General features: G+C 39.4%; 1 protein-coding gene across 2 annotated transcripts in view; it reads left to right on the plus strand.

Annotated features, from left to right (window-relative positions):
* The window catches only part of FGD5 (FYVE, RhoGEF and PH domain containing 5), a 1,722,626-nt gene that overhangs the window by 155,683 nt on the left and 1,549,592 nt on the right, over positions 1-17,351 (plus strand). The window lies entirely within an intron of this gene.

Below are 17,351 nucleotides of genomic sequence, written 5' to 3' on the forward strand. Positions count from 1 at the left end.
TTGGGCAACAACCTAACCACAAAATATTCCAAGTGAAACTAAACAAAAAAATATCAAGCTATTAACTTTATCAGTTCAAGCACTAAACAGCTCAAAAGTAAGACATCACATCGCTTACATCCATAAACTGTAGACAAACACTTACATCCACAAACTGTAGACAAACTAATAACACTTTTTAACCAGAAGTTAACATGAGTAATTCTGTGGATTATAATGCTTACTCTTAAACTTCTAATTACTTCTGGAGATGTCTAACGACTTTTATGGACTTCTAACTTTAATCTCCTAACCACTTTCTAAATTTAGTCATATATATCAATGTTTATGTGCAATAAGCTGTATTTAATTAATTAATATTAATGAGCAACTTTCCGGATTGGATGGTTTGAATTAATTGTTTTAATACAGTTGATATAAATTATGTGCTGGATATGAGGTCAGCTGTCTGATGAAGTCTGAATTTCTGACGAAAAACGTGTTTGTGTTATTCGTAATGTTTTATATTAAACTGTTATCTGATAATAATCCTGAGCTGTCTGGTGTATCGCTTTCTCTACAAAGTGCTTTTTTGGTTATTAGTTGTGGTTGCACTGTTGGTTCGTTTGCTCTTTACTAGTTTCAGATGGATTGAGAGGAGAGCGTTTCCCCGGTAGGCAGGGATGAACATCCATCGAAGGGAAAGGAGGTTTCGACACTTATTGGTCAGCTCAGTCAGCTGGTTGCCTTACTCACTCCGTTGTGTGACTTCTTGGTTCGTCACAACGTTTCAGCCTCGATTCCAGGAAATCAAGGAGCCATGTTTCCCCAGAGGCACTCGAGTGGGAATAGACCAACGTTACAGTCTTGTTCCAGTCCTTTGGACCCGTTAAATAGGGTGGATGGTTCTCCAAATATTTTTCTAACAGGAACAATGATGGGACTGCCAGCAATAGGAACGAGAGGCGTAGAAGGGAGATTGGTGCACCAGTCACTTCTAATGAGAATGTATACCAATCGCTAGCTTTAAATGACTGGCTGAAACGAAAGGTAGAATTCAAAGACTTTCTTACTAAAGATGATGGACATGTTTACACTTATGCTGGAAATTTATCTGTTTTAAATGACTTGCTTTTCAGATACAAAATATTGAACATTGACAACATGTATCTGAGGGAATGTTTATCTGAGAAACTTGTTCCAAAGGGGTTACGTGTTTTTAAGTTCCCCAACAATGTTACTGAGGGTACACCTTTTCATGCTTCTCTTTTACAGTTGTTTGATAGTTGGGGCTTTGATTTATTGAGGGCCATAATCAAACAAAATGAAGCTGAAATGGTAACTCTTATGGAACAAATAGACTCTGTTAATGCTAAGATTATTAATGATTTAATGTTTACTGTTACTCAGGAAAACAAAAAATATTTTGATTTAAGGAAAAATATTGATTTAAAATGTGAAAGAATTTTGGAAAGAAAGAAAAAGAAGATAAATAGAGACATATATGAATATCAACATCATTTACAGTACCCAAAACCTAGAGGCAGTTATAAATCTGTTCCTTATTTTAATTATGAGAAACAGGATATGCCTGTCAACCAGGACTCATTTTCAGGGGCCGACAATTTGGACCCTTTAGGTTTTCTCCCCTTACAGAGATCAGAAAGAATCAAAAATCAAAGGGAGGGGAAATCAGAATGTATGGAGGGGGAGGGGCAGGAGATCATTTCCTTTTTAAATAAATCACTGGCTCCAGTAGATGTTGGGCTTAATTATAGTTTTCACACAATTGAGTCTGACTCTGATGAGAATAATGTGATTTGTACTTCTGATGAATATAAAAATTTTATTATTTTTAATTACACAGATCTTAAGATAACTTCTCTATATTTTAGTCTACTCTCTAAAGGGCTTAATTTTGTACCTAGAACAAAATGTAATACCAGTAGACTTTTAATAGATTTAAAGATGTTTTTGAGAAAAGTTAATTTTAGATTATTGTTTGGTGAAAAAGAATCTGAAGATGTAATTTCAAACCCATTAAAAAAGAAAAGTACATGGAATCCCCCTGTTCATGCTCAATTGAGGAATTTTGAAACTGTGGTGGAGAAGGAATTAAGATTAGCTATTAAAAACAATAGATTTCCATCTAACCTTTCTAAATCTGAGTATGATTTACTATTAACTATTAAAGGAAATCCCACCATAAGAGTTATGAAGCCAGACAAAGGGGGTGGGATTGTTTTTATGAACAATATTAGTTATGAAGCTAAAATGTTTAATCTTTTATTTGATGAGTTAAAGTATGAATCTATTTCCAAAAACGAAATACATATTGGTTATAGGAAGATATTTTCCACCTTATATGATTTGGTTTTAGAAGGTTTTATTGATATGGAGCTATTTGAATTTTTGAATATTGATAAACCTAGAATTCCCTCTATTCTCGGGATCCCTAGTTCATAAGGAGTTATTGGACCCACCATTAAGACCCATTGTGGCATCAGAAGGTTCAGTGACTTCCACTTTAGTGAGATACATTGATGTCAAATTGAAAAGAATTATGATGAAAGGATGGTCCTTCCTTAAGGATTCTTGGGACCTATTATACTCTGTGAAGGACAATATATTTAATAATGATCTTATTTTGGTAACTATTGATGTAGTGGATTTATTTAGTTCTATACCTCATGATGGGGGTCTTACTTGGTTTGAGGAAGCTATTAGGGTCTCTGGCGACCTGAATGATGATGAGATGTATATCTGTATGGTCATGATGGAATTAGTTTTAAAACATAATTATATTTTTTTTCAAGGGGAATTTTTTAGACAAAAGAGTGGAGTTGCGATGGGGGCAAGATGTGCCCCCATCTTTGCCAATATGGTATTGAATACCTGGGAAAAGAATTTTATTCGTCAAAGCCCCTATAAAGATTGTTGGGTCCTTTATAAACGTTATTTGGACGACATCATGATACTTTGGAATGATTCTATTGAGAAATTAGATGAGTTTATCTCTTATATTAACAATACTACTGAATTTTTGAAGTTTACCTATGAAATGAGTGTAGATTCGATTAATTATTTGGACATCACTCTAATTAAAGACTTGAATCATTTTAAATCCAAGGTGTTTAGGAAGAAAACTTTTTCTAATAGTTACCTTCATTTCTCTAGTGGACATCCCATACACCAAAAAAGAAGTATAGTGAAAGGTCAATTTGTAAGGATTTCAAGAATGACCTCTGATGACATAGATTTCATGGTTGAATGTGATTTTCTGACCCAGTTGTTTTTAGAGCGAGGGTACCCTTTAGAATTTATATTGAAAATAAAAGATGAAGTCCTTGACAGGAGGAATGACAGATTCTATCCTATTCTTGGTAAAGTTGATAAGTCCAGCGACATTCTTGAAAACATGAATTCAGCAGGACTTGAGAAGTCTTTTCTAAAAGATAGTAACAATTTTAGCATTGCTTTTATTACTGACTTTAGTGGAGATGCTTTGATTATTCAGAAGGTTCTGGTTAAAGAGCGGAACAATTTTAGTGAAATTAATGATCTCAATTTTGGAAAAACGGCTTTTAAAACTATTTTTAGAAGAGGACGTAACCTTAAAGACTGGTTGACCCCTTCACATGCAAGAAATAAGAAAACAAAGAAAGCTAATGGCACATTTCCCTGTAAAATGTGTCCTCAGTGTCCCTGGATGGCTGAACAAAGCAGTTTATATGTTGAGGCTAGGGGAAAAGAAATTTTTAGTAGATCACATAGTACATGTCAGTCATTTGGGGTTGTTTATATTGCCTCCTGTAAGATCTGATTCAGCTTTTATGTAGGGAAGACGGAAAGGAGGATTAGGAGAAGAATATATGAACATTTGAATGACATAAAAAATAAAAAATGTACCAATGCTCTTTATAAACACACTTTATCCTGCCCTCTGGCAAAATATTCATTTTTTATTATTGAAGAGGTACAGCAGGATGAAAGAGGTGGGCCATGGGAAACTCAGATAGAATATCGTGAACTTTATTGGCAATTGGTCTTAGAAGCCAATAGGGCCCCAGGATTAAATGATTCTGTCTCCCTTACATCAGTGTTAAAAATGAGAGCAGCTAGACTCTAGGACTACATGTAGTTTTAGTTGGCTGATATTAATCCATTTAATGAGTAGTTAAATTATTAATTAATATAATAAGATATTTATTGTAGTATATAATTAATTTATTCATTTAAACTAATTTAAAATAATTTATATATATGCTTTTATATTTTACACTAATATAAATACAAATACAAATATTCATTGATTTTATTTATTTGTTTTATTATAGATATTTAATATGCCTCATTTTATATATTTAGAGCTTATTATGACATTCGTTTTTTAGCTTTTATATTTAGATAGTCTGAATTGAAGCAGTGATCTTGTCATCCATTGTGATGTGTTTATGTGATGTTCTATGAAGACCTCTAGAGGGTGCTGTTATCTTCTTTATTATATGAAATGGTTGTTGTGCTCATTTTGTTCGTATACATTCATATTCATAATATTTCCTTATGTTTAAGAAATTATATGAAACTATTCAACTATTCAGTTGAGTGGATGTTAGAAAGTTTTTAATATGTATTAATAAAGATTTATTCATTGTTTTCCTTTTGGAACACGAAAGTTTTATGTGTAATAAGCTGTATTTAATTAATTAATATTAACTGAAAACACAATGCTCTGTGCTTAGGCTGAAGTCTCGCCAAACCAAAATACGTCAAGAACAAAAAGAAGAAAAGGATTGGCAAGACAAAGCTATGAAGTTTTCTTCTTTAATAAAAACATGCAAAATCCAACAGTGGTAAGCACTTTCGGGTTCTCCAACCCTTCATCAGACAGTTAAAACAGCATAGGTCTTCACAATTTAAATCTTAAAACAACCAATCCAAATTCAGTACATTACCCGCCTTTTTTGTAAGGCAGGTTTTAAAGGTACCATTTCGTTTAAACCTGGATACCTATGTGCAGATAGTGTTATAATCCATTTTGACTCAAATGTCTCTGTAAGTAATCTGATATCCCCTCCTCTAACACCTAGATACACATTTACAATGGCTTTAAATGTAAATACATGTGTGGGATTATCCACCAAATGTCTATAGAGTGCATTATGTTGGTCCATGTTCCTAATGGAGGACAGATGTTGCAATATCCTAACCTTTAACATGTTGTTCGTCATCCCGACATAAAAGGCTGGACATTGTGTGCACTCGGCCAAATATACCACATTGGGTGTCCTACAAGTGGCTCTTGCTTTAAACTGAAAAGACTGACCACTTATTGGATGTTTAAAAAAGGGGTTCTTGTTGATGCTACTACAAGCCTTACATATACCGCAGGGCACTGTTCCTACCTTAGTCAATAGGGATCTCTGTCCAGAACTAAGTTTTTCACCACACAATAGATCCTTTAGATTTTTATTTTGTCTATAACCAAAAGTGGGCGTTGGACCTATCAGATTCTGCAATCTAACATCACTTCTCAATATATTCCAATTTTTACATATAATACTCTGTATGTCATTTATATTACTACTATATGTAAAATATAGCCTAGCTGTATCAGATCTCTTGGTTTTTGGATGTATTTCCCCTTCTGTTCGACTCTGTCTCAACCATGGTTTATAACTATTGGTTCTCTTTTGTGTACTGAAATCTACTACCTTATTGACCATGCCTGTATTATAGCCTCTCTGACCAAAATATGTTCTTAACCCCTCTACTTCTCTATCATATTGTTCATCGTCCAGGCATAACCTGGATGTTCTGCAGACTTGACTCTGTACAATGTTAGGAAACATAAAGCGGGGGTGCATACTATCATATGATAATAAGTGATTTTTCCAGCAATCTTTCCTATAAATACTGGAAGTAAACCCTTCCAAAGTACGTTTTATCCTTACATCCAAGAAGTCAATCTGTTCACCTGAATGAGTTAATGTAAATCTAAAGAAAGAAGTTGTAGAGTGAAGATATTCCAAAAACTTATATAACTCATCTACAGTGCCCTGCCAAAAGATAAAAACATCATCCACAAAACGTGTATAGGCTCCTAGGTGCTGTATCCATTCCTTGTGGTTAAAGATGTTTTCTTTCTCCCAGAAAAAGAGTACCAAATTTGCATATGTATTGGCACAGGGGGTGCCCATAGCTACCCCCTGTGCCTGTCTATATGCCTGTTTGCCCCCTATGAAGACATTGTTCTCAAGGACTACAGACAACAGTCTGCATATCAAATTGATTTTACTATTTTCCTCACCCATGTCTTTCAAAACCTGTCCTATTGCTTGTATGCCATAACTGTTGCTAATAACCGTAAAAAGGTTTTGCACATCCAATGTGACCAAGATGGTGTTGTTGTACATTTGCTTTCGCTGAAAGTCACTCACAACCTGTAAAAATCCTTTGGAGTCTTTTAAAATTGTACCTACTTTCTCCACATAAGGTTTTAAAGTACATTCAAGCCAGATGGATATATTCTCAGTGACCCACCCTCAGCCCGATACAATAGGCCTAAAGGGTGGGTCACTGAGTGACTTGTGAATCTTTGGCAGTGCTTTAAAAATAGGAGTTGTAGCCTTAGCTATCAACAAAAAACTTAGCAAGTCATCATCTATCATCATTTCAAAGTTTAACCGCCTTAGCTCCTTATGTACACCCTCTATCACTCTATTAATAAAAGTCGGGTTAATAGGAATATATGTGGTGCTGTCTGACAATAACCCTTGTATCTTAGTGTTGTACATCTCCGTGTCTAGTACAATCACAGCTCCTCCTTTATCTGCCCCTTTTATGGTTATGTCATTATTATCAGATAAATTCCTTAGTGCTGTCTGTTGTTCTTTTGTCAAGTTAAAAAACTTGTTAAACACCCCTTTCTCAAAATACCTCCTCAAATCTTGTTCACAACTGTTTATGAACAAATTCATGGCTGGTGTGAATGGTGTGATATATATATATATATATACAGATCTACTTTATAAAGTTGACTTGCCATTTCGTCAATCTTCAAAACAGTGAGATAACAACATCGCACGTTTACATTCATGAACTCCCAGAACACTACATTTCCTCTCCAAGAAAGTAATTAATTGGCCACCAATGATAACATTACAGATGGAAGCAAATTCCCACTGAAATGGGAGGCTTCACCCCCCCACACCCCCTTTCTTAAATATACCAACTCTGAGATCGTACTACAGTGGAGAAAGGGCAAAGTTCACCATGCTGGCCAAGTGGTTACTTTCCCGGAGAGGAAATACAATGTTCTGGGAGTTCATGATTGTAAACTTGTTATGTTGTCGTCTCACTGAAATGGTAAGCCAACGTTATGAAGGGGATCACTATATATATATATATGGGCCTACTACCGTAGATCGAAATTACACTATTCCAAAATACAATAGTAGTGTCTCACTAACGCAAAAGTGCACTTCAACAAAAGTGCACTTTTGCGAAAGTCACTAAGTCAAGCCCTAACCCTAAGGTCCATGACTACCACACCACAGTACAGGAAATAGGTCCATAACTAGAGCTCAGTGGAGGAACTAGAATTTCCTGCACTGTGGTGTGGTAGTGATGATCTAGTTAGGCTTGTTGATAGTGGATAGCCCTACTAGCTATCCGCTATCCATTACCCAAGCCCTAACCCTTCGTTCGTTTTAGTGACTTTCGCGAAAGTGCACTTTCATTGAAGTGCAGTTTCGCATTAGTGGGACACTGCTATCGTATTTTGAAATAGTGTAATTTCAATTTATGGTAGTAGACCCATATATATATATATATATATATATATATATTTTTTTTATATATCTCATACACCATACTCTGTATTTTACATATTGTAAAAATTATATGTTATCATGTATTATACATATGTAAAACTATGTCTGTTGTAAATTATGTATTTCAAACTGTTGATCCCCTATATGTGTTATAGTTATAACGGGTCTAATATTAGATGAACGAAAGTTAATCTTAGCGAATGCTCGCATAAGCGAATATTGCAGAACTCGAAACCGCAATTGTGAGATCGTGGTACAGTGAGGATGGGAATATTTGCCCTTTCCTCACTGCAGTGCAATCTCAGAGTTGGAATATATATTTAGGAGGGGTGTGGGGGGCATAGCCCCCCACAATTGCAGTTTCCAGTACCTGGATATTCGCTCATGTGAGCGTTCACTAAGATGAACTTTTGTTCATCTAATATAGACCCAGTTATAACATGTCAGATCAGGAGAGTTTATCTCCCTAAGACTCTGATGAAAAGAAGTACTACCCAGTTGAATCTCAGACTGAGGAGGCATGAATCTTAAACAATTTTTGAGTCACCATGCCAATGTTAATGTTACCTTTAATATGAAAAGTATATGGCTTTATCCTGTTCTGCTATGTAAATGTTTCCAAACATTTGCTTATTACTAGCTTTCCTATGAAAGCACTTCCAGAGCTGATTGATTGGTGTGCATAATCTCAACAGGCAATTATTACAAACGTCTAAGAAAACTTTGTAAGACTGCACAAAATATATTGTTTTCATTGAAGGGATTTTTTTTTATTACTGGTATTATGAGTTGCATTCATACCTCCCAACTTTCCTGATTTTTGCCTTTTGCCTTTCATCTGTTCCCCATGAAATAAATGGTTTTCTGGCAGATCAGTGAGGACTGAAATAACTGAATAATATCATGCATTTAAGTTTCAGACTTCATGTCCTTCAGAGAATGCATGCTCACACAAATCATATTATTTTACAACATTTTAAGTATATAAGAGCAATAATTACAATCTATCCCTATTTCGGCCTTTGGCCCCCCATTATTTTAGGCTTTATCCAGATTTCTTGTGCTAAGAAATTGAGAGGTATACATGTATTTCAGTTTTATATTAGGATTTGTTCTCTAATTTTGATGCTGTGTCTAATTCTCTCACATCGGCACATTCATAAAAACATCCCTCAATGTTTAGTTCACCCATTACATAAGCATAGACTGTTTGTTAAGGAATAAACAGCTTGACCTCTTCCAATCTCATTTCTGATATGGTAAAAGCATGAGAATCACTTCTACATGGAAAATTATTTTACCAAAACCTTTCAGTCAGCTCTTTTAGGTAAATTACAAAGCATTGGTCTTGATAGCCACACCATGATTTTATATTAACAGATTCATATATATTCCAAAGCCACAGAGTCACATGACCATTCTTGCATTGCCAGTACTTTCCTCAGGCAGTACCTTTTTTCTCCCAGATGGCCATGCCAGTCAATCCTGAAATAAATCTGTGGATACCCATTCATCCAACTAGTATGTTTAAAGGAAGCTAGTGAGTCAAACTGCTTAACATGCATGGGAAATTTATTCTAGAGGTTTTGAATGTGCTGGTTTGCAAACCTGCCCTTTCACCTACACTGCATTTTATTTATCTGTTTGTGAAAGTTTAGGTACCTCGTTCTAATATTAGTAGAGATACTGAAATTGCAGAGAAACAGGAGGCCCAAAACAATTGGATCTCTAATGCACAGTAAACAAGACCTCTACTTTCCTAAGAATCAGGAGGCAAATTGCTTCAGTTCTTAATCCTTGCCAGGATGTCGCACCACCAATTCACACAGTGTTCAGTTTTATACTTCTTTTTTTGTAATTTAAATGTTATTACATTAACATCTTAGCAAACAGCAAGAGCAAAAATGTAAAAAAAAAATATACATACATATATGTATATATATATATATATATATATATATATATATATATATATATATATATAAAACACAAACTACAGACATACATAGAAAACAGTAAAAAAACTGCAAGGGTCAGTCTAGCTGAAAATGAAATATGGTTAAACAATGGTATCCTGAAGTTAACATCATTCTGATAAAGCTTTTAATTGTCAAAATGGTAAGTAAATAATGATAAAATGAAGCAAGACATATGACACTGGTCAAAATAAAAGGGCATATTTTAATTTGAAGAAATTTTGTTAATCTGAATGTAAATGCGACTACCCTTAAAAGTTAACTTATCACATTCAATCTGTTGAGAGACAATATATTGCTTTGTCAATAAATTCACTAGTTCCATTGCATTCTTACTAATCCATTAAAAAAATGATAGGTCGTTTCTAGTACTAAATCTCAACCGCCCTTCTTTTATTTAGAATCTTACTGCTAATTATATTTCACATGGTGCTGAATTATTTGTAAACTCAGAGTATCTGGAAGAAATGCAAGATAAAATAATGTACAAGGTTTACGCTGTTTGTTCTCCTTTCTCATTCTTTATGGTGCTAGCATTTCACTGAGTAAGTATTGGTAATGCTGATACAACCATATGTAAGGTACTGTACTACTACAAATACTTCCTTTACTGCACTGAAGAGTATGGACAGCCTAAGCTTTATGGCAGTATCTGCCATAAAGTGTATTCATGTGGCATTAGTAAGTTACAGGCTGTTTATATGCGTATGTGCGGATATGTTAACCCATCCACAAATTCCAGCATTGCAAATGTCAAAGCGTTTCCTTTGTCATCATTTTTCTCTATCTCATTATTAGTGTAATGCCTGATTTAAGAATTCTATACACTGTTAGCCACTTCAGGTTTTGTACATTACCAATGTTGTGACTTTTGTCATTCTATGCATATGTATAAAACACTGATATGATGTTGAGTTAACAATTGGCAGGATTCACGAAGGCTTGCACGGAGTCTAAGAGTAGTGTAAGACTCCATGCAGCCTTCGCGATCCAGGAACAGCCCACAGTCCGTGTAAGAGACCAGCTAAAATGTCTCTTACACGGAGGGCGTGATGTTAATCACCTCACTTGCAGCCGAATAGCATGCAAATGAGGATGATTAGCGATCCAGGAAGCCCAAAACAGCCTGTGTAAGAGCCGTTTTAGCTGCAGAAATGTACTCAGTTGACAACTGAGCACGCTTTCTGCAAACCACAACGGAGCCATGTCAGCTCCAAATAAACGGTGCATATGTGTCAGGCAGCATGCCAATGGCCAAATATGTGGCCATTGGCAAGGTAACCTGATGCAAATAAATTAAAAATATAATTTTTTTTTCGGCGATCGCCGATGTTTAAACCCAGCGCAGCCCCGCGCAAACGGGCTGCGCTGTATAAAACATAAAAACGAAGGTTATAAACCCACAAATGTGGGTTTTATGCAATACATGGAATGTCAATGCAGGGACCAGCAGACCAAAACCAACATGGCCACCGTATAGTGGTTGCTAAGGGGGGAAGCTGAGTCTAAGAGATGTAACTAAGCATTAGTAGGCAATTTGATGCAAATGAGTGTTAGGATACTGAATTCCACTGTCACATAGCAAATGAGCACAGTCTGAGTAGTGTAAGAGTTACAGAAGGGGGAGGAACAGAGTAGGAGATAGGTGACATCACAAGGGGGAATGGTAGAAAGAAATGCAGCTCATTGGAGGTCAGAGTTACATGACAGATGTCAGACAGATATCATGGAAAGAGGTGTGCCACTAGATAAGCATGAGAAAGTCAAGAAATGGAAGGTGTACACTGTTGCCTACACCAAAGTTTCTTGCTGGGCATGCATGCGCACGTGTCCGTGCCATGAAGCGCGAGTAAGGCAGTGTGCGCGTGTGTAAGGCAGACTGAGCATGTGGGAGCATGTTGGGAGATGTTTAACACTGTTTGCGCGGGTGTGCACGTGTTTTAATCCGAATAAGCAGATTCTGAACTGTGTAAGCATGTGTGCGCGCGTGTAAGCCACTGTGAGCGTGTTTCTGCTGGTTTGCACATGGCTCCTCCCTGAGGAAACAGAGAGGAAAAAGGAAGCAACAGATTTAGTAGGAAGCTAGCAGGGAATACTGCTGGAGCTAGCAGGTGAAAACAATTAGAAGCAGGCAATTACACAGGCAGAATAGTAGCCCAGCCAATTACTTAAAACTCTGCAAACAGCAGTGCAGGATGTTTCTCTCAAGAGACACTGCAAGACAGGAGTAAGTTATTAGAAGTGAAAACTGAAAAAGCTGAACTCAGAGCAGAAATGTTAGGGGCTGCCATAGCTGTCATAATGAGACATAGGCGACTTGCTGAGGGTGGTGACAATGCAGATGGTGCCAGACAACCCACAGTGAGGAGACGGAGAAGAGTGTACAGGCCCAGGGTCACCTACCACGGGTTACATGAGCTGGAGATAGTAGAGCACTATAGAGTGGACAGAGACCTCCTGCAGCAAATAGTGGAGCTGTGCAGGCCACACCTCACACACAGAACCAACAGAGGGGAACCCATCCCAGTGGAAACCAATCTATGTGTTGGCCTAAGAATACTAGCAACAGGTACCTTCCAGAGACCAACTGGTGGTATGGCGGGGATATCACAGGCATCAGCCTCCAGGGTACTGCACCAGTTTCTGGATGCCATGTCAGCACATGTCGGTGATCATGTATATTTCCCCAATGCCCGTGAGGTATTGGCCAGCAATATGCGTCTCTTCCAGCAAATAGCGGAATACCCTGAGGTAGTGGGTGCAATAGACTGCACGCACATATGCATCAAAGCACCAGCCAGTGAGCGGGGTAGGGCATTAATCAACCGCAAGGGCTTCCCCTCCATCAACTGCCAGGTCGTGTGTGATGCCCAGGGCATAATAATGAATGTGTGTGCTGGCTGTCCTGGGAGCTACCATGATTCCCACATCTGGCATTTGACGCAGCTGTACCAGACATTTGCCAATGGGGACATCCCGCACGGACACCTAGTGGGGGATGCAGGTTATGCACTGGAGCCGTGGCTGATGACACCCATCAGAAACGCACACACACCTGAACAGGAACGCCATAATGAGGCACACGCACAAACATGTAATGTAATAGAGCGTGTGTTTGGGCTGCTCAAGTCATGGTTCCGGTGTCTGGACACATCTGGTGGAGCCTTGCAATACACACCAACTACATGTACCCAAATTGTCATGGTATGTGCTATGCTACATAATATGATCTTGTGAAAACAGCTGCAGCAGGACCAGCATAGGGCTGGGCCAAACAGCCCCCCACCATTGCCAAGGCCATCACAGGCAGAGCGTGACTCGGAGGAGGAACAACCTGAGCCTGCCCCAGTAGGCAGAAGGAGGCGTGCCCAGTATGCCCTGGCCTTGGCAAAGAGGCAACGCATAGCACATACACTGGCTCAGTAGGAACCCTGGGAATGATACCCCCTCTGACTCACTCAAATAATAACATGGATGCCTACAATGACATGACCTGCTCACAAATATGTACAGGGAAGTGTAATATGTGCATCCGACAGAGGCAGCCCTGCAGCACCACCTGAGGCATGAATGCCATGTGTTAAGTAATGTAACACCATGTACTATATGCACACCTGAGGACCCTGACTAACATCCTACCCTCACCAAGCATCATGCCACAATATGACAATGAGATGATCAAGTGCAATAATTGACTGAAGTATCGCAGTTAGTCAAAGGGGATCCAATGTGTGCCAGTCTGGGATGACATGCTGAGCATGACATGATGCTCCACCTGCTAGGACTGGTGTGCACCTATCAGTGCAGGCCGTATGGATACTGGCAAAGGCTGTTGTTACCCACAGTATGCCCTGAATAGGTAAGGCTCGAAACAAAAACCTATCTCCATAGGTATCAGAAGGGATAAGAATAAGATAAGGGATAAGTCGAAACAGCAAGATGCATGCAGTCTAAACTCACCCAGTATGGAGAATGTTGATATGTGTGCTGTAACAGAAAACTGAGTCAAGGCTCACAACAGCACCCTAACACTACCAGGTTACACCTCATACTGTGCTGTACAGCCTCAAAACATGGAACAAGCTACAAAAGGAGGGTGACTTGCAAGAATTGTCAAGGATAACCACACCCCCATGTTGGTACCACAACAAGAAGCAGCATGGACTAGCCATGGTCAAGTAACAGTGGCTAAAACTGCCCCCCAGTTTATAGCCTGCTACAGACTACTGTCCCAACACCAGGAACTGCACCTTGCCTATGCTGGAATACATGAATATATCAAGTCCTCCAAACCACATTATATTGGGTGACTGAAAATACCCAAACATAGACTGGGAGCATTATACTAGCTCCAACAGTGTAGGACAAAAGTTCATAGAATCCATAAACCAAAAGGCCCAGGAACAACGTACCACTCCCACAAGAGGGGTAAGCATACTGGATGTGATAATCAGCAACATGGGTACTGGATGGCAAGACGAGAAGTGTATTGCTCACTGGTAAAACCAGACCATAGAATAATCACACTGGATATACAAATCCTGACCACAGTCCCTGGCCAGAAAACCACAGTGGAAAACATGTGTAAAGGAATATTTGCACTCCTTTAAACTGATGTGTAATCCATTAAAGGTCCTGTGCAGGTGCAAAATATGGGCCACACCTCAGAACCTGTAATACAGCCATTCCATGAACACTGCCAGGAATGCTTGGATTATGCAATCCTAAATTAAAACAAGACACAATGCCATACATGCAGGCATCTGGCATGGTGGACACCAGCCATATCCAAACCATGCAAGAGAATGAGGAAGCTACTACATGATAGAGCAAACATAAACAATGAAGTAATCACTGATCAGTAGTATGGCAATAAAATATGTCCACACATACAATCCACTAAGGCCAGCCACAACAAGTTGAATCTGTGAATCCTGAGGCAGTGTTACACCTGCCTCAAGTACACAGACAACCCCCAACTCCACCCAAGAAATACAAATATATGCGAGAGATGCAACCATCTATCCAAACTGGAGGCTGAGCTCCCTCAACTCAGTACTCCCAAAACTAGTCAGGAGGAGAAGGTAACCACACACACCACAAACACAGTCCCACATAGACCTATCACAACTGCAAACCAAACACATAAACACAGAAAAACATTCCCGGAGGCACAAATTACAAACACAGCACACCAACAGAGGCCTCTAAAGCAGACACCCAATCAAACAACCTCCAAATATAGCACATGCAACACATAGTACACAAAGCTGATGTGCCAAACAGTCACAGGCCAGAAGGAGAAACAACATGCCTGATACAGTTGTAATAGGTGACTCCATAGTCAGACACACTGCTGTCCCGCACACCAGACTGAACAAGGGAAAGGGTACAGTAAGCTGCCTGTAGGCTGCCACAATACACCACATAACAGAAGTATGCAGGTCACTCCAAAGCAAGTAGAAATATGATGCAGTCCTAGTCCATGCTGGTGTGAATGACCTGAGATGTACCTCCCTAGACTACATGAAAAGAGACATAGATGAGCTCTCTGATTATGTAGTCCAGGCCGGTATGACACTCACCGTTTGCAGCATCCTACCCTTACCAAGAATAATGCCACAGTACAAACATGGAATGATCAGTCATAGCAAGTGGCACACTTACTGGTGTCATTCCAAGGGGATCCAGTGTCTGTCTGCTTGGGATGTCATGCTTGACAAGCCACACAGCTGTTCTTGGGATGGCTTGCACCTGTTACCCCTGGGCGTCTGGATATTGGATAAGGCCTTTGCCACCTCCATAGAGCCTTTTGTAGGCAAGGCTGAAAAGACTAACCCACCACCCTAGAAAACATAAGTGGAAAGAAACATAAGGGTAATGCTGACCAATGCCAGATGTGTAAACCCCAATATGCATGCTCCCAAGGCCATCCCCAGTATGGAGAACATCGATGTCTGTGCAGTGACAGAAACCTGCTGCAAGCCTCCTGACAGCACAACAGCAGTACCAGGTTATACCACATATCATGTGTCATGGCCCAAAAACCTGGAACAAAACATAAAAGGAGGGTGAGTATCCATATTCAGCACAGACACCCATACGTCCAGGTAACTGACAATGCACAAGGCATTGGAGTCCACCCATGTGCAACTAACTGTAGGCAAGACTGCTGTACAGTCTGTAGCATGCTACAGACCACACTCTCACACACAGGAACCCCACCCAGCCATCCTGAAGATACTGGACAGTATGAATGTCCCACCAAATACCAAACAAGGTACCACAAATTACCACATAGGTGGTAAACCATTATGTATGGAAGGAGTAATCAGGGACCTAGGGACATAAGTGGACAGTAACCTGTTATATGACACTCACATTGCCAATGTGGCTAGGAAGACTGTCTACATTTGACACCATATCAGGAAAGGATTCACATCTATGTCAACAGAGGTCATTGTGCCCCTATACTGTTCTCTTATCACACCCATAATCTAGTACAATGCCTCATATGGGATGTACCTTACCTGACACCTGCAGCAGTTAGAAAGACCTCGAAGGTACCTCACCAAGAGGATAAAGGGTCTCAAATATATGTCATATGATGCCTGGCTGTAGACACCCCAGCTGAATGCAGTCACATACTGCCTACACAGAGGCATTGCATGCCTGTTGAAGAAGGCCATGCCCAACACAGGAGTAATGGACATGCTCCACCCCAGAAAACTCAAAGCCATCGGAGCTGTGAGAGTGAGAGATATCAACCTCAACAAATAATGAAATAGGATGTGCTGGTGGGACAGATACATAATCCAGAGGCTCCCCACACCCTGGACCAGAATCCCACTCCATGTTAGGCAGAGCCCCTCACTGACACTCTTCAACAGGAATCTTGCCAAGTGGATGGATGATTGTAGAGTTACACTGGGGTCTTCACTGTGTCATTTCCAGACAGAGGCACAGCAAAGGAAATCATAAATGGCCATAATATTCACATAGCAAGGGGTGGCAAAAGCCACACACACTCTGGCTAGGCTAACAAATGCCCTAGGGTGGATAGCCTAGTATGAACCTATGAACCTATGAAGATACAAATTGTACAGGACACTAAGGATAATCCCAAGGCTTTCACAACTGATGGTAGAAACCATGTTGGGAATTCACAGATATGCTCTGAATCACACAAATATCACAAACACACACACATATTGCCAACATACATCCTGACAGGTGCAGTGCAACCCCCCCCCAGAATGCAGAATATCTATCCCAGCAGACTGCTGGCCCCCTGACATTGCAGATGCTGAGGTAACAGCCAGCATCTACAAAGCAAAACACACAGCAGCAATGGTATGAGATGGTGTCCTGGGCTGAGTGCAACATGGACTCCAAGATGAATGGAATGCCAAATCACACTACTGCTCAATGTCAGCCTTACCACAGAATATGTACCCAAAGAGCAGTGTACAACAGCAGTGGTCCTTCTCAACAAAGGTGTTGCCTGAATGGATACTGAAAACTACTACCCCAGAATCCTGAGAAGCTTGGTCTGCACAGC

The sequence above is a fragment of the Protopterus annectens genome, chromosome 7.part1, assembly GCF_019279795.1.
Source record: "Protopterus annectens isolate FY-2018-M chromosome 7.part1, PAN1.0, whole genome shotgun sequence".
Lineage (NCBI taxonomy): Eukaryota > Metazoa > Chordata > Ceratodontiformes > Protopteridae > Protopterus > Protopterus annectens.